This window comes from Macaca nemestrina, chromosome 10 (assembly GCF_043159975.1).
Source record: "Macaca nemestrina isolate mMacNem1 chromosome 10, mMacNem.hap1, whole genome shotgun sequence".
Classification (NCBI taxonomy): domain Eukaryota; kingdom Metazoa; phylum Chordata; class Mammalia; order Primates; family Cercopithecidae; genus Macaca; species Macaca nemestrina.
Window position 1 is genome coordinate 93,053,014 of NC_092134.1, and position 23,000 is coordinate 93,076,013.

General features: G+C 37.6%; 1 protein-coding gene and 1 pseudogene across 2 annotated transcripts in view; both read right to left on the reverse strand.

Annotated features, from left to right (window-relative positions):
* LOC139356803 (methionine aminopeptidase 1 pseudogene) overlaps positions 1-19,746 on the reverse strand; it is a 93,780-nt pseudogene extending 74,034 nt beyond the window's left edge.
* The window catches only part of LOC105470139 (contactin 1), a 388,425-nt gene extending 367,772 nt beyond the window's left edge, over positions 1-20,653 (reverse strand). For both annotated transcript variants that reach the window (XM_071071869.1, XM_071071870.1), the window contains exon 1: positions 20,499-20,653. The gene's annotated coding sequence lies outside the window, so the exon portion shown is untranslated. The remainder of the gene's footprint in view (positions 1-20,498) is intronic.
* Positions 20,654-23,000: the final 2,347 nt, after the last annotated feature.

A 23,000-nucleotide genomic window follows, 5' to 3' on the forward strand; every position in this document is an offset into this window, starting at 1 on the left:
TAAGAAATAACTCACATCCCCAGATTACCTGCAGGATGACAGCAAGCTGTTCATGAGGGATCCTCCCTGGCGACCCAAACACTTCCCATTAGGCTATACCACCAACATTGGGAATTAAATTTCAAAATGAGGTTTTGGGGAACAAGCATCCAAACTGTAGCATGTTACAATGGTTCCTGAAACTTAAAAGAAAAATCCAGAAGATGGTTTTATTAAATTTCTAGCAATTGAGTTATATCAGTCAGCTATTGTCTGGTAATGCTACAAAATAAACATCTCCAAATTACAACAAGCATTTATTTTTTTCTTGCTCATGGGTCCACAGTTTGACTGGGCCAGTTACACTTTAGGCTATGGGGTTGGTTGGGCTTGCTCTAAGCTTTGTATTGAGTTCAAACTCTGTTCAGATCTCTCCACATCCACCTTGGATCAGCAGGTTCCTAACATATGTAATTCTCAACACATATGACAGAGTATAAGAACCAAGCATTACTATCATACTAGTTTTTAAGTAAAAAATAAATAAATAAGTAACAGATGCACATTTGAAACCTCTACTTTGTTCCTATCCACTACTGTTACATTAGTCACAGAAAATCATATGACCTAGCACGATATCAACTGGCATGGCAGTATGCTCTATCACAGTAGGAATAGAAGATAAATGAATACTTGCTGAAAAACAAATCCAAACTATCAAAATATTTTTCTAAGAAGAAAAATTGAACAGTGCTAATTTGTGATGAAAGGTCTAGTAACAAAACATCTGAAAAGTATTCATACAATTTATGAAATAAGGATATTTTAGTGACCTAGTAAAGTACAGCTTTAATAAAATAATAAAAAAGCAGATTTCAAAGGTTATAGAGTGAATTCAAGGCAAAGAACTGTGAAATAAGCATAGATGAATGTTTAAAGAAATTTGGGGCTGGGCACAGTGGCTCACTCCTGTAATACCAAAACTTTGGGAAATTGAGACAAGACAATCATTTGAAGCCAGGAGTTTGAGAACAGCCTGGGAAACAGCAAATATAGCAAGACCCCTTCTCTACAAATAAAAATAACAGGCTAGCCATGATGGCAAGTGCCTGTAGTGCCAGCTACTTGGGAAGCTGAGGTGGGAGGATTGCTTGGACTCAGGAGTTTGAGGTCATGGTGAGCTACTAATTATATTACTGCACTCCAGCAAGGGAGACAGAGCAAGAACCTGTCTCTTAAAAAAAGAAGAAGAGAAGTAAGAATAGGAAGAGGAGAAGGAGGAGAAGTAAAAACAAAGAAAGAAAGAAATTTGGCTACAAAAGAGAAGGAAAAATGACCATAGTCATTAGTTGGGGGTGCAAAAGTTTAAGGAGGGTTTTCATTTGTTTAATTTCTTCTGCATCATTTCTAAGATAAAGAGAATTAGCCAAGCATAAATCCTGACATCAGGAAGTCAATAGAGAGGGTAAGGTTTAAGATACAAGAAAGAAGTGAGAATGAATACAGTGAGGTCCCTAAAAATGTGAGGGGATATAACCCAGAACCCATGAGGAGAAAGAAGACTTAGACTGAAATTGACTTTACTTTTTCTCCGTAATAAATTGGGTGGAAGACATATTGAAACTATAGTCTAGTAATTCTGAAAAGGGAAGAGAAAAATGAAAGAAAAACATAGCTAGAAAAGTTAATAGAGAAACATAACCCAAAAGTTTGAAGGTAGGAGAATTCTAAAATTGAGAGGGAAAGACTGAAATTTCAGTAGAAACTTCTGAGCACAAGAGAAAATTTCTCTTCATGTTGTGGAAAGTTGAGATCCACAGCATTGGTAGAGGGATCAGAAATATGAAAGAGAAGAGATTCCTCTCTCTGACAGGTTGAAAGGATAGCTGTAGAAATAGTGATGGTAAGGTGAAGCCGAATTTAACTAGGATATTGCACCTCAGAGTGATATTTGTGGTAATATAAGTATTAGTGTCTTCTTCTAGAATAGGTTCCAAAAGCATGTGGAGAAAGGCTGAATTTAAAATTCAATAATAGAAATAACTAGCTTATGTGTGAATTACACTATGAATCTAAAGAGAGAAAATAATTGTTGAGAACAGTAAGATTGTCTCTACCTGTATATTTGCAAGAACCTACAAGAAATTCTTTGGTTTTCCAGTATTCTTTTTAGAAACAGAGGATAATATGAATAAATAATATTTGTAAAAACAGTTGTAACACTGTTTTACAAGTCTGTACTCAAAAAATATCTTAAATGAATACAAGATCCTACATTCATATCTACCACCTTAGATCAGATATTAGATTTCCATATAAGTGGAAATTTATCAGTACAGTTATATCTCATTTTATTGGACTTCACTTTACTGCACTTCACAGATATTACATTTGTTTACAAATTGAAGTTTTGTGGCAACCCCATGTCAAGTAAGTCTATTGGCATTACTTTTCCAACAGCATGAGCTCACTTCTTATCTCTGTGCCATCTTTTGGTAATTCTCACAATATTTCAAACTTTTTCATTATTATTTTATCTGTTATGGTGATCTGTGATCAGTGATCTTTGATTTTACTATTGTAATTGTTTTGGGATGCCATGAACTGCACCTATGTAAGACTTAATTGATACTTAATCAATAGGTGTTCTGATGGCTACACCAAAGTTAATGCCTGCATCTTTCTCCCTCTCCTCAGGCCTTCTCATTCCTTCAGACAACAATATTGAAATTAGTTCAGATAACCCTACAATGGCCTCTAAGATTTAGAAGATTTCATAAGATTTTAGCTGCCATAGATAGTGATTCATCTGATGGTTCTGGGAAAAAGTTAAATAAAATGGCCTCCAAGTGTTCAATTGAAAGGAAGAGTCCCACGTCTCTCACTTTAAATCAAAAGCTAAAAATTGTTAAGATGAGTAAGGAAGCTATACGGAAAGCTAATAAAAAACCTAGGGCTCCTGGCCAAATAGCTAAGTTGTGAATATAAAGGAAAAATTCTTGAAAAAAATGTAAGAGTACTACATTAGTGTACACACAAATAAGAAAGACAAACAGACTTATTGCTGATAATGGAGAAAGTTTGAGTAGCCTAGATACAAAGTCAAACCACCCACAACATTCTCTTAAGCCAAAGCTTAATCCAGAGCAAGGTCCTGACTCTCTTCCATTCTATGAATGCTAAAAGAAGAGCTGGAAGCTAGCAGAGGTTGGTTCATGAGGTTTAAGGAAAGAAGCCATTTCCATAACATAAAAATGTGAAGTGAAGCAGGAAGTGGTGATGTAAAATCTGCAGAAAGTTATTCAGAAGATCTAGCTAAGCTCACTGATGAAGGTGGCTACACTGAGCAACATAATTTTAATGTAAACAAAACAGTTTTATACTGGAAAAAGATGCCATCTAGGACTTTCAGAGCTAAAAAGGAGACGTCAATACCTGGGTTCAAAATTTCAAGACAGGTTGACTTTCTTGTTAGTGGCTAATGTAGCTGCTGACTTGAATCTGAAGCCAATACTCATTTAACATTCCGAAAATTCTAGGGCACTTAAGAATTACACTAACTCTACTCTGCCTGTGCTCTGTAAATAGAACAACAAAGTCTGGATGTAGCACATCTGTTTACAGCATGGTTTACTAAATATTTTAAGCCCACTGTTGAGACCGACTGCTCCAAAAAAAACAATCCTTTCAAAATATTACTGCTCATTGACAATGCACCTGGTCACCCAAGAGCACTGGGGGAGATATATGAAGAGACTGCTGTCATTTTCATGTCTGCTAACATAATGTCCATTCTGCAGCCATGAATCAAGGGGTAATTCTGACTTTGAAGTTTTGTTTTGTTTTGTTTTGTTTTTAGGAAATACCTTTCAAAAGATTTTAGCTGCCATAGATAGTAATTCCTCTGATGGATCTGGGAAAAAGTCAATTAAAAATATTTTAAAAAGAACTTACTACTTTAGATGCCATTAAGTACATTTGGGAGGAAGTAAAATCAAAGTATCAGTATTAACAGGAGTTTGAAAGAAGTTGAATTTGAAGAGTTCCATATTTCAGTGGAGAAAATAAATGCAAAAGTGGTAGAAATAGCAAGAGAAATAGAATTAGAAGTGGAGCTTGAAGATTTGACTGAATTGCTATAATCTCATGATAAAACTGTGACGAAGAGGAGTTGCTTCTTATGGATGAAAGTGGTTTCTTGAGATAGTATCTACTCCTGTTGAAGATGCTGTGAACATTGTCAAAATGGCAAGTAAGGACTCAGAATATTACATAAATTCAGTGGATAAAGCAGTAGCAAGATTTGAGAGATCAATTCCAATTTTGAAAGAAGTTCTACTGTGGGTAAAGTGCTATAAAACAGCACTGCATGCTACAGATGAGTCAACTGATTTCACAAACCTCAGTGTCATCTTTTTAGAAATTGCCACAGCCACCCCAGCCTTTGACAACCACTACCCTAAATCAGTCTTCAGATATCAGTGTTTAGGCAAGACCCTCTCCCAGCAAAAAGATTATGACTGGTTGAAGGCTTGGACAATTATTAGCATTTTTAGTAACAAAGTATTTTTTAATTAAGGTGTGTACATTTTCTTAGACATAATGCTATTGTACACTTAATAGACTATAGTATAGTGTAAACATCACTTTTATAAGCACTGCAATATCAAAAAATTTGTGTGACTCTCTTTATTGCAATACTGGCTTTATTGCAATGGTCTGGAATAAACCCACAAAAACTCCAAGGTATGCTCATAGCTTGCCAGAAACTCAATAGTTAATGAACAAATGTTAATAGAGAGTCTCAGTGGTACAATTTTGACTTCCAAAGTAAAAGCATAGTATGTGTAATATACCATAATTTCTCTCTAATGTAAAGTTCAATAAATGGAAGAAAATGTAACTTCAAATTATATTCAAAATTCTAGATCATATAGTTTCTACTTGAGAGAAGTACCTAGGAATAAAAAGCCATTGGAAGAGTTAATATTATAAAATAAAGCATCAATTTTTGATAAGTTACATAAAAATTAGAGCAAGCAGCCTTTGCTCTTAGTTGTACATAAATTATGCTTCATTTTGCAGCCATGTTGAGAATTTGGTTGACTAAAAATATCTTACATTAAAATTAGCAGTCTAGAAACTATCTTTCCAATGGCTACCCAAGAAACTGAAAACTCCAAAATATTTTTTCTCCCTCATATTTTCCTCTTCATCTCACAATGAAACTCTTTAGAAACAAATCAGTCACCCATTATCAGTCATCAAAAAACATATCTGGACAAGCACAGTAGATTAGAACATTTTGTGCACTGAAATAAATTAGTATTTAACATGAAAGGAAAGGGATGCTCAGATTGGCTAGCAATGTTTGTAAAAAGCCATCCTTTGTTAGAAAAGAAGGAAGATGATAGAAATGAAAGAGGAAGCCTGTAATCCCAGCACTTTGGGAGGCCGAGGCAGGCAGATCATGATGTCAGGAGATCGAGACCATCCTGGCTAACATGGTGAAACCCTGTCTCTACTAAAAAATAATTTTTAAAAAAACTTGCTGGGCATGGTGGCGGGTGCCTGTAGTCCCAGCTACTCAGAAGGCTGAGGCAGGAGAATGGCATGAACCCGGGAGGCAGAGCTTGTAGTGCCGAGATTGCACCACTGCACTCCAGCCTGGGCGACAGAGCGAGACTCCATCTCAAAAAAAAAAAAAAAAAAAAAAGAAAAAAAAGAAAGAGGAAGAGGAGAAAAGCAGTGAACAGAATAAGATAAAGAAGTAATGGTGGTGATGCCTCTGGCATTATGGTGATCCTTGAGGTATTTAAAAATTATTCTATAGGCTTAATCTGAACAAGTGTTTGTGTGTGTGTGTGTGCATGTGGCGCGCGCACACACACGTCTTTATATGTATGTTTTGTTGAAGCACAAGCATTAACTCCATCTAGGTTGATCAAAATTTTTGTTTCTGGAATGTGCTCTGAGAAGCAACAGGGACACTGCTAGAAATGCAGATTCCTGGGTCCCATATCAGATCTACTAAGCCAGAATCTGTAGGGATGGGCGTCAGGATTCTGCCTTTTTAACAATCTCAGGTAATTCTTATGAACTGTAAATATTGAGAACAGCCAGTGCCTTATAATATATCAGTTATACAGCATATATATTATCATGATCATAACTACCAATATGGAAGAAGTAGTGTGGGCATCTGCTAATAAATAGACAACCTTCCTCTGGGATTTTCAGAATATGAAATATTATTAGAAAATACCATTTCTAAAATATTTTCTTTGTTTACTTTTAAAAACCCAAAACATTACTGTGTTTTGAGGGGTCCTATAAGTTTGAGGCAGTGTTCTAGGCACTGAAGATTCAAAATAAATATTGAAAAGACATATTCTCCACTCTTACAATCTAGTAAAGAAAGGGAGACATGGACAGAAGTATGGCTAATGAAGTGTTATAGAGGCTATGTCAGAAGTTTACACAAGGTACACTAGGAACACATGAGGGAGGTTTCAATCTGCCCAGGAGAAGTCAGGCCAGGAGAAGCTTCCTGGAAAATGTGGCATAGAGGAACCTTGAAAAATGAGCAGAAGTTTTCCAGATATACAGTGAAGACACAGGCAAAGATTTCTCCCTGGTTAAAGCATCAAATGATATAGTTTGGATCTGTGTTGCCACCCAAATCTCATGTCAAATCATAATACCCAATGTTGGAGATATGACCTGGTGGGAGATGATTGGATCCTAGGGGTATATTTCTCATGAATGGTTTAGCATCAACCCTTTGGTGCTGTTCTTAAGATAGTAAGCTCTTCTGAGATCTGGTTGTTTAAGTGTGTAGCACCTCCCCACCACTCTCTCTTGCTCCTGCTCCTGCCATGTGAGATGCCTGCTCCCTCTTTACCTTCCACCATGATTGGAAGCTACCTGAGGTCTCCTCAGAAGCAATGCCTGCATTATGCTTCCCGTACAGGCTGCAGAACCGTGGGCCAATTAAACCCCTTTTCTTTATAAATTACTCAGTCTCAGGTATTTTGTTATAGCAATGCAGGAATGGACAAACACAACACCTTAAAAAAAAAAAAAAAGTTACTTTTGCCCAGAATTCTAAAACCTATTATAAAACATTGAAAAAAAAAAAAAAAAACTATGATCTGATGTAAATGGAAAAATTCTCTATTACTACCCATTATCAACAGTGCTTACTTCACCTCAAACGCAAGGAAGTTTATGATAAATAAAGTATATAAGCATATGCAAACTGAGCAGAAGGTCTATGGCAAACATGAAGCAGAAGTAATTCATCAGAATTCAAATAGTGGTGTCAAGTCAAAGGACACTGCAAGCAATTGTGAAGGAAAATATTCTCTGGATGAAACAAAATCCTGAAGAAAAGGCTGACACATTTTAATTCCCTAACAAATCAAATAATAGGCAATCACTAACTGAGAAATACCACTGTTTTTGGACACTCAAAAAAGGACCCGTATTGTCAATATACCTTGGCATGACTCTTCCCTGAACACTGAAGGCACTAAAAAGAGACAGAAAGCTAAGAAGAAACAAAGAAGAAATTACACTTGCTATATATCAGTAAATCTTTGTGACTTCTCCATATATAATGTTATCAGAGTATCAGAAAATAGAGGGATTTTTATTGCAGGGATAAGCTTTTCACATGCTGAGCAATGATTCTCTGAGCACATTTCAGTATGACTAACATAATCATTTAGGTCAGTAGCAATGGCAATTTTTCCTCTTTACAACTAATCACTTTACCATTGTAAAAATAAATAAGACCAAAAAAATTCTCAGTCTGGTGATGTGAGGCATGAGAAGATACAGGGAATAGCATTTTACAGAAACCATCAGTTTAAAATATCTCCAAAATCCGAGTTTTACTGTACATCTTTTCCTTAGTGATTTAGTCATATTGTAAATGACTATTTCTTATACCCCCATAACAGATATGATTGTATACAAACAGGAAACCATACGTGTTTATAAAAATAAGCAAGGTAGTATTCTAAGCTGTAGCTAGGGATGAAATCCTAAGCCTAGGACATCTGTGAATTTTTATGGCTTTTAAAAAGATATGTGTCTTAGCCAAAATCAAGAAAGAAGCTGTGAAATCAAAGAAGTTGTGAAAAAGATGAAGATGAAAAAATATGACTCTATGTTTAATTTTCTTTTCTTAACTACTCAGAGAGAGTTTTCATAACATACCTAACAGCAAGATGAAGTCAATAATACATTTACTACTAGATCTTATTAAAAGATGACTTGGAGAGTATGGGCCTACCAATTTTTCAACATTTCTTATCAAGTGAATGATCTACACATGCTGTTTCAAATCTAGACTTATTTTCTTTAACATTTTTGAAATTACAGTCCTTTCATATCTAGTATCTTTCTTTTACGTCATTAAATCCTAAAATAATTATGAAATCTGATTAAATCACTGCCTTTCTTTGAACCATTGCTCTGAGAATAAGACACATACTTCAACACTTTAAGGAAACTTTCTTTTTCTGCTCTTCAGCCACATATCTTGCTACTGTACAATTTATACTATACCATATTTCTTTATTTGTTTTTGTTATTTGAACCAGTCATGCTGTTCTTTGCTTCCAGGTCTTTACTTGTCCTCTGCAGAGGACAAGAAGATGTTGGCTCTCCTTGGATCAAAGCACCCATTCGCAGTTTTGAACTACCTTTTTATCTATTTCACACACTTAGTTTAGAAGACTCTTGAAGGCAAGAAAAAGTCTCACTTAATCATTACTGTATCTCTAGCCCCAATGCAATGTCTACCACATGGTAGATCTGTGTTTCTGTTTTCTTTCTCTCTCTCGCTCTCCACCTCCTCTCACCAACAATATAAATAAAGGAAAGAAGGAAATATTATTCACATCACTTCTTTCCATTTCTAGCTAGCAGAAGAGACTACTTTGTAGATTATTCATAAGAAACAGGGCCCTTTTCATGTCTAGAAACTCTTCTCACTGAAGATCAAGCAGCTCTGAGAGGGTCATAAATAGGTCAGTGAGAAACAGGCACCTGCCTAAGTAGCCTAATTACCTAAATCGAACCTGGAAAACAATCAAATGAGACCGATACAGCAAACTTAACTTCCATGTCTATTTTCACGACTTCAGAAAATGAAGCACTCAAAGTAACAGGAACTGAGTAAATTTTCCAAAATTACATATCTACTAAGTGCCAGAATGTAGATTTAAATCTTTATCCATTGAAAAGCTGTAATACTAAAAATAACAATGAAAGCAGGGGAGTTTTGGCTTGAATTTTATAAAACAACTTAGGATCCACTTAAATAAACTGAAATGTTTTTACAATTCCAAAAATAACTGAAATATTTTTATATAAAATAGCAAAATTTAGTCTACAGGGAAATACCAATTTTTATGTTTTATGATCTCTTTAGCACACAGCTATGCTTCATTTATATTATTTTTTCAGTAATAATTTGATTTGGAAATATAAAATCCAAAGGTATTTGAAAGACTGATAATAGTACTAGGGAGAATATGCAAAAGCAGACATTCTTATTCATATTTCTAGGATTATATATAAATCACTATAGTCTTTAAAGGGCAACTTGGAAATACCAATAATCTGTAAATATAAATAATATATATATAATATAATATATGCATTATATAATATAATATATAATAATCTGTAAAAAAACATATATATATATACACACACACCTTTTGACTAGCAAGAAATATCTTAGAAAAATATTCCCAGGAATATACAAAACTACACGCAGAATAATGTTTTTGTAGCACTCTTTTAAAACACATTGGAAACATTACCCAAAGTTCCAACAATGAGACAAATAAATTGTGTTTTACGCAAAGGGATACTATGCAAGTACTGAAAAGAATGTGTTGGCACTGTAACATGTGGAAAGAAAAAGTTGTCCAAAATAAAAGGAAGTGGCAGAACACCATATATAGTATAATTCAATTTTGGGCCGGGCACAGTGACTCACACCTGTATTTCCAGCAGTGTGGGAGGCCAAGGCGGGTGGATCACCTGAGGTCAAGAGTTGGTGACTAGCCTGGCCAACACGGTGAAAACACGCCTCTATTAAAAATACAAAGAATTAGCTGAGTGTGGTGGCAGGCTCTTGTTATCCCAGCTACTCAGGAAGCTGAAGCAGGATAATCACCTGAACCTGCGAGGTGGAGGTTGTGGTGAGCCGAGATCGCACCATTGCACTCCAGCCTGGGCAACAAGAGTGAAACTCCGTCTCAGAGAGAAAAAAGAAAAACAATGTCTAACAAATTTGAAAACATGCATAGGAGAACTATCAGTAATAACACAAAACGGGAAACAACCCAGGTATTCAACAACAGAATAAATATGTATATTTTGGGGGCATTCATTCAATGGAATTCTACAGTACAATGAAAATAAATTATTGCTACATGCAAGAATATTGACACAGCTCACAAAAAATTTTGAACAAAAGGAATCTGGGCCAGGCATGATGGCTCATGCCTGTAATCCCAGTACTTTGGGAGGCTGAGCAGGGAGGATCATTTGAGGCCAGGAGTCTGAGAACAGACTGGGCAACAAAGCAAGACCCTGTCTCTGGGGGAAAAAAAAAAAATCTGATACAAAAATGCATACTTCATGATTCCACTTATATAAATTTCGAAAACAGACAGAACTATTCTACAGTCTTATTAGTCAGAAGCTACCTTTGGATAAGAGTAAGGCGATAGTGATGAAGTGGGGCTGGAAGAGGGGTACCTGGGTACTGACAAAATTCTTTCTTCTGAGTTGAGTGTTGATTTCATAGGTATGAATATTTTGTCATAGCTCATTGAGCCAAATGTTTTCTGTATTTCTGCTATTCTTTAATTAAAAAGGGAAGAGGAAAGAATGTAATAACACAGTGTTTTACTGAAAATTGATGTCTTAGGTTCATTACCACTCAACTTGTGCATAAACCAAAATTTGAAAATAACATTTTTCGAGAAAGCAGGTTAATTTTCAAATAATCTGAAAGTTGTTATGCTCTCCAAAATAATATAAATAGACCAAAAGAAAAATAAAGTCAATCCATTAGGCATTTACAAATATTTTAAATTAAATTACACTGCATTTAATGTATAAAAATAATTTACAAAGGAAAGTTTTATCTGATATAAAATTCTGTCACAGTAAACAGCTTGAGTTTCAAGCTAGAATATCATGAATATTGTTCATAATATTCATCTCATCTGTTACAGTTAGCAAATCTGTACTTTTAGTAACCATGACAATTAAATACTATCAGATTAGAAGCCTTAGGAGAGAATTACTGTTTATCATTTGAGATGTTAGAAAGCAAAATTAGGGCAGAAATGCATAAAAACTTCTGGTGCTTGCGTCAAAATCCTAATGATTGGCCCATTAGAGACATATTTAAATGACATATTGTAATGGTCCAATTCATGCTTGGGAATCTGCACCATGTAAATTACTGTCGTGAAAGATATTAATAAGATATTCATAAATAAAACATATGCAAATTTAGAATGATTTAATTCCTTGTATTAATACTAAATTTATTTAAGCATCCAGGGATAGATTCGGGTCACTTAGAATAGCAGAGTTTTAAACTCTGACTCACAAAATACTAAAACCAGCTCTCACGAGCCCTGGGTTGGTGCTGAATAACACAGTAATTTAAAAACTCGGGCTTCAGAGTCAGACAATCTGGGTGTGAATTCTAGCCTCTGCATGCATTAACTTTTTAATAACTAACTTTCCTGATCTGCAAAATTGGAATAATACACTTTAAAAAACCTTTTCACTGGTTTTGAAAAGTGTTAAGATGGTCATGTGCAACACATTTTTTTAAATGCCCAACACAGATGAGTGCTCAATAAGTGATTGTTAATAACTGAGGTACAATTATAGAGAAGACATTTGCACAAGTCAAATTTGAAAAATCAATCTTATATTTCGGTGTTTATAATTTTCAAACTAGGATAGATCACCATTCTAACTAACTACCCATCTATTTTTCATAAATTTCTTTCTCAACGCTTGCACTATTTCCTAAAAAACACATTTGACCCCTCTGGTTCTCCAAGATTACACTGAATATATGTTAAGCCAAAAACTGAAGACTAAAGTTGAACATTGTCTACTAAATTAAGAAAATCCAGAATTTTTTTTTTTTTTTTTTTTTTTGAGACAGAGTCTCACCGTCGCCTAGGCTGGAGTGCAATGGTGCAGTCTCAGCTCCCTGCAACCTCCGCCTCCCAGGTTCAAAAGATTCTCCTGCCTCAGCCTCCTGAGTAGCTGGGATTACAGGCATGCGCCACCACGCACAGCTAATTTTTGTATTTTTAGTGGAGATGGGGTTTCACCATGTTGGCCAGGCTGGTCTCAAACTCCTGACCTCGTGATCTGCCCATCTCGTCCTCCCAAAGTGCTGGGATTACAGGCATGAGCCACCATGCCTGGCTGAAAAAAAATTTTAATAACTCAAGTTAAAAAAAAAAAAAAAGTAAGGGAAAGAGCATTGTACTTGTCACCTAACATAAAAAGACACGTACTTCAAAACAAACAAACTGAAAAGGGTAATATGGTGGGTGGGTGGGTGGGTGTGTGTGTGTGTGTGTGTGTGTGTGTTCTAAATGAGCAAGTAACTATAAGACTTAAAGATATGTCTAAAGCAAAATGTTCTGTCAGGTGGTTTCTTCTCAGATTACTAAAAATCAAAGCAAAAACCCTATATAGGTATAATGTAATACATTTTTACTACATTGCTCACGACTTTAAGGGGATTATTATTATCAAGATTGTTGTCCTTAACCTAGACAAAATGATGCCAGTCATCTCTCAGTGAAATGTTCTGGGCCAAGCATAACACATAGGACACTCAACTATGAGCCAGATCATCTTACTTTTCCAGATTTACCACTAACGTGTAACCTTCGGCAAATTACTTACTTCTCTGAGCTTATTTTTTTTATCTATAAATGTGGATAACCATGACGTTGAATCTAATTTTCAAGACTGTTATGAAGGATCAAATAAGGCTACGCATGTGACCATACTTTGTAATCTGCCAAAGATGACACCAATGGAAGACCTTCTATTAAATAAAGAAAAGTGAAATTAACTTTGCCGTTATTTAATTCCTACACAGCTAAATTTATACATCTACATTATCCATGTAACTATACATTCCTCTTTCCTTTTAAAATGCAAAATTATTTAAAAGATATTTATTGACTGATTTAGCAATTTGGAATTATTAGCTGTCTTAGGCATGCTTTTCATTATAAAATTCCTCATTAAAAAATAAAATCTCTCTTATTTATCCTGTATAAATCAACAAAACCAGGAAGTTAAGTTTTGAAATATTGTGAAGATTGATATAATTTTTAGTTTTTATTGATTGGTTTCCAGGGTAAAGATATGAATCTTTCATTTGTTGAAATCCTAAAAACTAATTTAGTCTTAACCTTCTTTCATTCATTTCTTCAGAAAATGTTTATTAAGTTTCAACTATATGTCAGGTCCTCTATCAGACACAAAGAAAAATAACGTATGGCCTCTATCCTCCAGGACTTACAGTGGGGGCAAGAGACAAGTAAACAATCAGTACAATGTAGTATGGTAAGTGACATGGCAAGGATATCCACAGGTCACTATGGGAGTCAAAATTTAAGACTGAGAATTCAGGGAAGTCCTCCAAGAAATGGTAGCACCTGATCCAAGGCATGAAAAGGTTAGGTCAGTTAAAAAGCAGACAAGAAAACAGGTTATTTATGGGAGAGAATAGAACATAGGGAACATGGGAGGGTGTTGGGAGAAAAGAGAAAACAAGATGCATTAGGAGAAGGCAAACAGTTCAATTGATTGACATTGTGGGAGACTGGAGATGGGAGAAATTTGATTAATGAGAAAATGAATCTAGAGAAGTTACCAGGTACCATTTAATAAAGGACTTTAGGTGCAATGCAAAAGACTTCAGACATCTTATTAATACAACAAAAGGGGAACTTAAAAAACTTTCAGCAGAGGAAGCATACGATGAGATTGACTTTAGAAAGACAACTGTGGTTATGACATATAGAATGTACTCAGGAGAAGGCGGCTATGAGAGAGGAGAATGAAATAGGGACTTCAAACTCTGAATATCTGTTTTTTACACAGAAAACAAAGTTGTAAAAAAATTTAAGTGGCTGGCCTCATGGCTGGGCGCGGTGGTTAACGCCTGTAATCCCAGCACTTTCGGAGGCTGAGGCGGGAGGATCATGAGGTTAGGGGATCAATACCATCCTGGCTAACACGCTGAAACCCCATCTCTACTTTAAAAAAAAAAAAAAAAAAAAAACACAAAAACTTAGCCAGGCATGGTGGCGGGCACCTGTAGTCCCAGCTATTCAGGAGGCTGAGGCAGGAGAATGGCGTGAACCCGGGAGGCAGAGCTTGCAGTGAGCCGAGATCATGCTACTGCACTCCAGCCTGGGCAACACAGCGAGACTCCGCCTCAAAAAAAAAAAAAAAAAAAAACCTTAAGTGGCCAGCCTCAAAGCACACTGCTAGTAACTGACTGAGCTAGGTTTCATGCAAAGCTCTGCATAACTCTTAACACCTATGCACTGAAGAACTGGGCAAACTGCCTCTCATAATAGAAACTAATGGCAACCAGCACTAAGCATTTAGAGTGGTAACAAAACAGGGAAGGAAAAGCAATGACATGCTCAGGTCTACACCATCAAAATCAAGTACAGGGGTGAACAATTATCTAGTGAATTAAGGACCATCTGGATAATCCTGGCAGAAGCAGATTTAGTGCCTGAGTCATTCAGATAATTGTGCAAACAAAGTGCCCTGCTCTGGCTGAGTAACCTGGCCATTAATATCTTCCATAGTGCATTCTGCCCTGTGGCTCTTTTGAAATGGACAATAGTAGCTCAGAAAGAATTAAGGTACTATTCACTTCATGGGGAGCTGCCTAAAGAATAATGGAACCTTAATAGACTGAGTGAATTTTATGTGTCCCCAGGAGCCATTTCGCACTGGGATATACATATGATATACATAAGCCAGATTCTGCTTCAAAGGAGGAAAGAAGTTCAGCATTAGCACCGTCATATGTTGTTTTTATATTCAATTCTCCGTTAAGTGGCAGAAAGTTTTCTGAACCTGAAAGCTACAAAAAGACACTACTGCAAATAGATTTATAAACTACAGTAAGGCTATACATTTCTCTGTGTTAGAAAGCATTTTTTAAAATGCAAAGAACAAGGTGAGGAAAATTTTTGCAGCATACCACAGATTTCCTATTACATGAGAAAATATGAACACTCCAATAGTCAAATGAAATTCACAAATTAAGAAATACAAAGAACCAATAAATATAATAACATTTTTGAACTTATCCAAAATCATATGAACCATAACTCAGGAGAAAACTAGATGCATAATTTATACTGTCAAAATGATCCCAATTTTAAAAAATAGTACCAAGTGTTAATGAGAGTATGGCCAAACTGGTACAACCACTGGTAGAGTATAAATCTGTGCTTACATTTTGGGGGAAGCAATTTGCCAGTAAGTGTTACAAAGCTAAAAATATTCACACTTTTGCCTGGGTAACTTCTAAGAAGCTGTCATAAAGAAATGGTCAGAAATGCAAATATTAATATATATAAAGGTTCATTTTCATGACTGTGCAAAACTGAAAACAATCTAAAGATCTATTATAGAATATTGGCAGCCAAAAAAAAAAAAAAAAGAAAAACATGGCTAGTAAGAATATTAAATGAAATGAATAAATGTTTATGGTATATTAAGTTTAAAAAGCTAACAAAAGTGAATGTTCACTATAAACTCAAATCTATAATTGAAAAATACTTATTTATATTAATAGAAATAAGACTGGAAGATTGAAATAGGATCTCTTTGTTTTGTGGAATTTGGTGGATTTTTCTTTATTCCCAGTATTTCTTTAATGATTCTAGATGTCCTTATAATAATAAAGTACTATTTTCAATGTGATATTAAATAGACTTTTGAATATAACTTTACACAGTAGGTCACTCATATTATTGAAGTGAAATAATGCCCCATCCTCCTGCTGCTACATTTCCAAGGTCACACAACTAATCAGTCCTATTGTCAGGAGTTGAACCTGAGTCTCCGGCTCCAAAGTCAGTGCTCTTTAAGATTTGAACTAAAGTACAGTGAAAGTTTCAAAGGAAAATAGAAGCATTAATGAAAATTGAAAGCACATTATACCAATAATACATGGCATCTTAGATTAAAGCAGATAGACTTATATATTGGAAGATTTGATAATATGCCTACTGCACTCATCCAGGCATGGAATGCCAGATGAAACTAGTGCTGGAATAAGCAGAGAAAGATACAAATTAGAGTTGAAAATAAAAATGAATTAATTACTGACTATATGGTGAACACTTGGCCTAGAGGAAAGAAAGTCATAAAAAGTAACTAACTGGCTGGACGCGGTGGCTGACGCCTGTAATCCCAGCACTTTGGGAGGCCGAGGCAGGCAGATCATGAGGTCAAGAGATCGAGACCATCCTGGTGAACACAGGGAAACCTCGTCTCTACTAAAAATACAAAAAAATTAGCTGGGCGTGGTGGCGGGCACCTGTAGTCCCAGCTTCTCGGGAGGCTGAGGCAGAAGAATGGCATGAACCAGGGAGGCGAGGGAGCTTGCAGTGAGCCGAGATCGCGCCACTGCACTCCAGCCTGGGTGACAGAGAGAGACTCCATCTCAAAAAAAAAAAAGCCTGTAAAGTTGTAGTCTCCATTGATAAAAGCCAGTTTATGAATGATGCCTATCCATGGGGAAAAACGAAAACCAGTTTTCATCTTGTACATTACAATTGCTATAAACAGCACTTCTATTATTAATAGCTATGCTTTATGAGTAACTACCATGGGCCAAACCCTATTTTGAATGTTTAACATGCATTATCTCACTTAATATTTTAAAAATCACAAAATCCTCTCATGTAAATGCTATGATAATCCCCAATTGACTTGCTGATATTCGCTTAACTGCATCGTGATACCTAAATATTAACACCTGCAGGCTTCCTCCCAAAGCCTGTGCTCTTAGCCAGTAGGATAAGTGTAAAGGAAATGGCTAATGGGAGGAAGATTAGGAATGGAAATGCAGAAGGAGAACTTTATTTTCAGTAAGATAAATTGTCATCAATTTGGGGTATTTGCTTGAAAGCTAGAAGTAGAAAGAGAAGATAAGAGAGAGACAAAGAAAGGAAAGTTAGAAAAATTAAGAAAAAAGTATGGTATCAGAGCATTGTAGTGTCAAGGAGCAAAATTTCAAGAACAAGATGGACAATATGGAAAATAGAAGGTCAGAAGAGAACGATGAATAATACACCAATAAAAAAGAAAACAAACATTGGAATTGAGGAGGAGGAGCTTACTGGTGAGTTAGAATAGGTTGTGAGATATGATAGAAACCATGGCCAATTTGCATGTAGAAATAGATGGAAATTGAAGGATTGGTTGATGTTTTTGAAATAAGGCAATTACAGAGCATATTTTGTATACCGAAATATAAATTGTCTATTTCAGCTCTTTCTAGTTGGTCTCAAGGGACACAAGATACAAGAGAATACATAGAACCAGTACATAGTCAAAACCCCTACTGGAAAACTGAATCATTCTATGGAAGGATATAGAAACACTTTATGTCATCCATTACTCCTCATGGAGAGGATAGTTTCCTCCCAATACACAGCCTTCTACCAAAAAATTATCCCCAAATCATTGCAGCACCCATCTAGCTTCTTAGGATGATGCTTCCTGAGCAAGAATCTTTAAGGCTACTTATAATAGGACTGTGTTCAATGTGGTGGGGTATACAAAAAGATTATAAGCATAGTCTTTTTCTGCAAAGTACTTCCTAATTAGAAAACGAATCAGACATACAAATGAGGATTAAGCAACAAAATAAGACTAAGCATGATTAAGTTTCCAAGTGAAAATAGTCTACTAGAGATTCTGAAGAGGAGTGATCGTTTTGTTAGAACACTGAATTTTAAAATGCATTTAGTTGATACATACCAATGTATCAACCAATGTACAATAAAATAATTATGTATTGTTATAATTACCAGTAGTAGCTCTATTTATTAATGACCCACTATGTGCCCATCCCCATGATAGAAACATGCATACTTTTTTATGACCCTCATAGCAACCTGAAAATTCAATGCTATAAAATTCCTTTTGAAGACAAGGAAACAGATTCTCAGAGTTTAATTAACTTGCTCCAAATCAGATCATTAGGAAGTTGCAGAGCAAAATTAAAAGCCAGCTCGCACTGCCTGTGATGATAACTTGGTAGATTAAATCATTTATCTTCAAAATGACTTGGCAAGTTAGAATTTTGTTCTTAAAACACAGAATTAATTTTTGTAGGGATACATGTCAGGCTAGAACTGAATAAACTTGGTTTATATTGTTTCTGGTATCAACATTGACCACATTTTGTTACCAGGACCAAAAATCCTGGGAAGCTAAAAAGTATTCTATTTGAGGGGAAACTGCTATGCAGTATAATTACACAGCAGGTTGTTGGAATATTCAAGTTTTCAGAAGACTTTAAACCAATCACTTGTGTCCTCTGAATCTTAGTTTCTTCATCCGTGAAAATGGAAAGGTTGTCATCAGGAATAAATAATTTCGGGGAATGGCAAAGATAAATGCACATACATCAATCTATAAAAGAAAGTCCACGTAGTACAAATAGATGTGATATGAAAAAGCAGTACAAATTTAAATATCAGGTCCACAAGTAAAATCTGTACAAAGAAATACATCAAATCTACACCCGCAAGGGTTCTAACAGTTCCTTAGTCTTGGAAAGTGGGTGGATCCATTCCCAGTTCCCCGAATGCTGTTAGATATAAGTTATCACTCAAATAAATTTACTACCAAATTACCAAACCACTATGCCGAGTCTAATAAAATATCCTAGATATGGCATGTATTAATTTGATTTGTGTTACACTTCGGGCTGGTAAGGTTCGTATGTACACTTAGAAAACTGAAAAAATGCAGCGAAATGGATGAAGATCATATGGGCACTCTAAGAATGTTTTCAAAATACTGAAATATTGAAAACATGAAATATGACATATTGAAAACATGAAATATGAAATATTGATCTTTACGTGAGTTACAAAAACATTATTTCACGCAGGCTTTCAGCAGTCTGAATGCTTCTCCGGCTTTTCCCCCAATGGAGAATTGGATTCCCTTTTGCCCCTCCCACTCAGTGCTTCCAGATTGCTTGAGAAGGCCAAGGCAGCAGGCTCAGCAGCAGGGAAGCCGGGCTGGGTATGCAGGAGCTATATATAGCTCCACCTTGGAGATGTGCACACATAAGCACACGTACGAATACCCATGCCCAGTCTGGCATGAAAATAAATAAATAAATAAGGAAAGGTCACAGCTATCCCCTCTTCCTCCTTCCCATCATCCCAATTTTTCAGGAATTTTCAAAGCAGGGTGTCATCAGTCCCAGAGGGTGATGCCGCGTCGGATTTCTCTGCAATTCTTCTGCCTACTGCTCCCAGCAATCTGACTCCTGCAGGAACCGGCACTAGGCCAACACCTACTACCCAGATGCGGTCACCTAGGGAGGCAGCCTCGCAGCCGCTCGGAGCTCATCCGGGCACAATCACTTGACTCTCTGGGAATCCCTGAAGCCAAACCCACCTTTCAGAAACTAGGTGTTAAGGTGGCTGCCATAGACAGCGCCAGGCTAGGAGGGAAGGGGCAGTGGCTCCGCGGTCTCTCCCTCCCGCCTGCGGCAGATCCTGGAGAAGGGCCGGTGCCTTCTCAACTGAGATGTGATTAATCGGAACGTGCCCTTCGAGTTGCAGGGATTGTTCCCCACCCCCATCTCCTGAAGGGAGCTAGATCTTAACAGAGGGGCCAGGGGACAAACAAGTCCCTTCTTCCCCTCTCCGCAACCGCTCCCAGGTTTTCGGGGATGCGCTAGCCAGGCGCCCAGGTGGGATGGGGAAGATCAGCAGGTGCGGGCCGGCGTCGGGAGCGAAAGATCTGCGCGCCCCGGGCTGCCGACCTCTCTGCTTCCCCACCCCTCCCCTGCCGAGGCGATATGGCATCCCTGGGGCGAGTTCCCGGCGCTGGCGGCGGTGGCAGCCTCCGAGAGGAAAGTTAACGAGACACAGACCCCAGGCTCGGAGCCCTCTCCTAGTGCACTGCCGTCCTGCCCTGTCCGGCACCCCAGGTCTCCTGCATCCCGCACCCCTGCTTCCCCGCACCCCAGCTACCTCCGCCCCAGTCCTTCCAGCGCCGTACTTCACGGCGAGAGCTGCAGCGTCCACAGGAGATGTGGGGGTGACGAGGGCGGGGCGGGGCTGGGGGAAGGGAAGCAACAGCATGGAAATGCGCATTCTTTATTTTATCTGCAAAGAAGGAAAAGTCCGGCTTCCTACCTGTTCCCTGCTCCTGCTCGCCTCGGTGCGGCACAGCTGGACCATACCCTACAGGTTTCCCACTTCCGCGGCAAACACCTGGGAGCGCATCTCCCCACCCGCGCCCCTCCTCGCCTCGGCGGAGCCCACCCTGGCTACTTGACAGCAGAAGCCCGGCCTTTTAGGGCGGTTATTGGGGCAGCGGGGAAAGTGGGGCGGGGACCGCATGGAAACCCGTGTCTCTGATTGGACAACAGGGATATCACTCTCACCCCCAGGACCAGCGCAGGCTGCAGACTTGGGTAGCTGCTAAACCCAACTGCAAAGGTTCTCTGCAGTGCCTGAAACCCAAACCTGCTGCTACCGAATCAAGGATCCTTCGCTGGAGAGAAACTGGTTTGATGACTTGTCATTTGAGGCCCCAAGAGGGAGGGATGGGCCAGGCATAACTAGACACCCAGCACTTTCCTGAGCTTCCCTGAAGGGACCATCTGCTCCGGGAGATTTGTCAGGCGAAAATATCAGGGCAGCGCCTCATAGAGAAGAATGAGCTTCGATTGGGAAATAAGAAGATACTTATGTGGGACAAAATACACACACACACATGCACACAGGAAAATAAAACGATGTGAGGATTCTTTTTTAAGTTTCCATTTTTGCCCAGATGTAACATGGCAGTTTTTCTTGAGAAAAGACTGAATTGCTTAGCCTGTAATGCAGAAGACCCCCAAATATCCCCTGGTAAAAACAGTGTTTTAAATAGGGAAGCACTGCATGCATAATAACCTCTCAAGAAAGTGTAAAAGAAATTAAGGTCAAACTGCATGAGAGATTTGCTGTGGGGCAGTTCAGTTGGTGGCAAAAGTCTTAAAATAATCACCATCAGACTGATTGATAACCAATCTGCTGCTTTTCTACTGATATTGGTTCATCATTTCTTTGGTACTCAAACACTGAGAGGATGTTTATGCCCCCCAAACCTAGGTGATCCCAAGCCTGTCTTTTATGTGAAGGGGACAGGGTAGAATAACTTTGTGTTCAAATGCCATCTCCGACATTTATTCAGGTGGAATCTGGAAATTACGGAATTCAAAAGACTCCTTAAATGAAGGAACATGCTAGAACTACCACAAGTAAAACTGGGGGGTCTAAAGTGTCTTAGTATATAGTACCATGTGAGGAATCAAGTTGCCTTCTGCCTGCAAATAGCCACATTCTTCTTCTATCTAAATTAAGTAGCCATCTTAAGTGCTGAGCTTAAGACACAACTCTCATTCTCAAAGAGCTTATGATAGGCCTGGGACACTGGACAACTGTTAGAAGATGACATTGCTATTAATAAATGTAGACTCTCTACTTAGTGGTTATGGTTGTTATTACTATCATCAGGTAAGGATTTTCATAATGTTTTCTTCATAATACTGAAGGAATCTGATTAACGCATTTGAAGGTGGGGGCCAGGCAAGGTGGCTCACGCCTGTAATCCCAGCACTTTGGGAGGCCAAAGCAGGCGGATAACGAAGTCAGGAGATCGCGACCAGCCTGGCTAACACGGTGAAACCCCGTCTGTACTGGAAAAAAAAAAAAATTAGCCTGGCGTAGTGGTGGGCGCCTATAGTCCCAGCTACTCGGGAGGCTGAGGCAGGAGAATGGCGTGAACCCGGGAGGCGGAGCTTGCAGTGAGCCGAGAGTGTGCCACTGCACTCCAGCCTGGGTGACAGAGCGAGACTCCATCTCAAAAAATATAAAATAAAATAAAATAATAAAATAAAATAAAATAAAGCATTTGAAGGTACAGAGGGACCCTAGATAAAATTTACAGTGAACAAATAGATATGATTTGTATGGTGACAACCATCTTAACACTGAATGGAAATGACTAAATATGCTTTGGCAAATTTCAGAAGCCCTGTGTCATTTCTTACACAATACTCCTATTAGTCATGCACCTTTGTCCCAGGTACTCACACCAGTTATTCCATTGAATTGGCCAAATCATTCAGGAATTACTGAGCACTTTTTCAGTGCCATATCCTGTGTTAGGTGCTACAGAACTAAAGCAGAATAGTATATTGAACACGTTAAAGATGATTTCAGTAAGCAATTACAATAGCAATATTTCTTAGGAATGTGTGTTTGCAACACGAACATCTTTTGATTCCTAAGCATAAATTATTTTGAGTCAAAATGAGCTTCAACATACTCTCTTCTAGAGGTAATCGGAGGAGAAGAAAAAGTATCAAAGAAAATACCTAAATATTGAAGATGACGCTATAATTGAAATAGGTAATAAAAAGAAAACTAAAGAAATCTCTGCTATTTGCATTCTTTCATTGCTTCACTCATTCATTCCTTCAGCAACTATTACTATTGTAAGTATAATGATGAATAAAATAGACAAGATCTCATGGAACACATTCTTTATTATTCAAGCAGACAATGTTACTTTGTGCATTTACTGTGATCTAATTAGCAGCTTTGTGTGTACATGCACACACAACTCTAGAACAGTATTAGGATAAT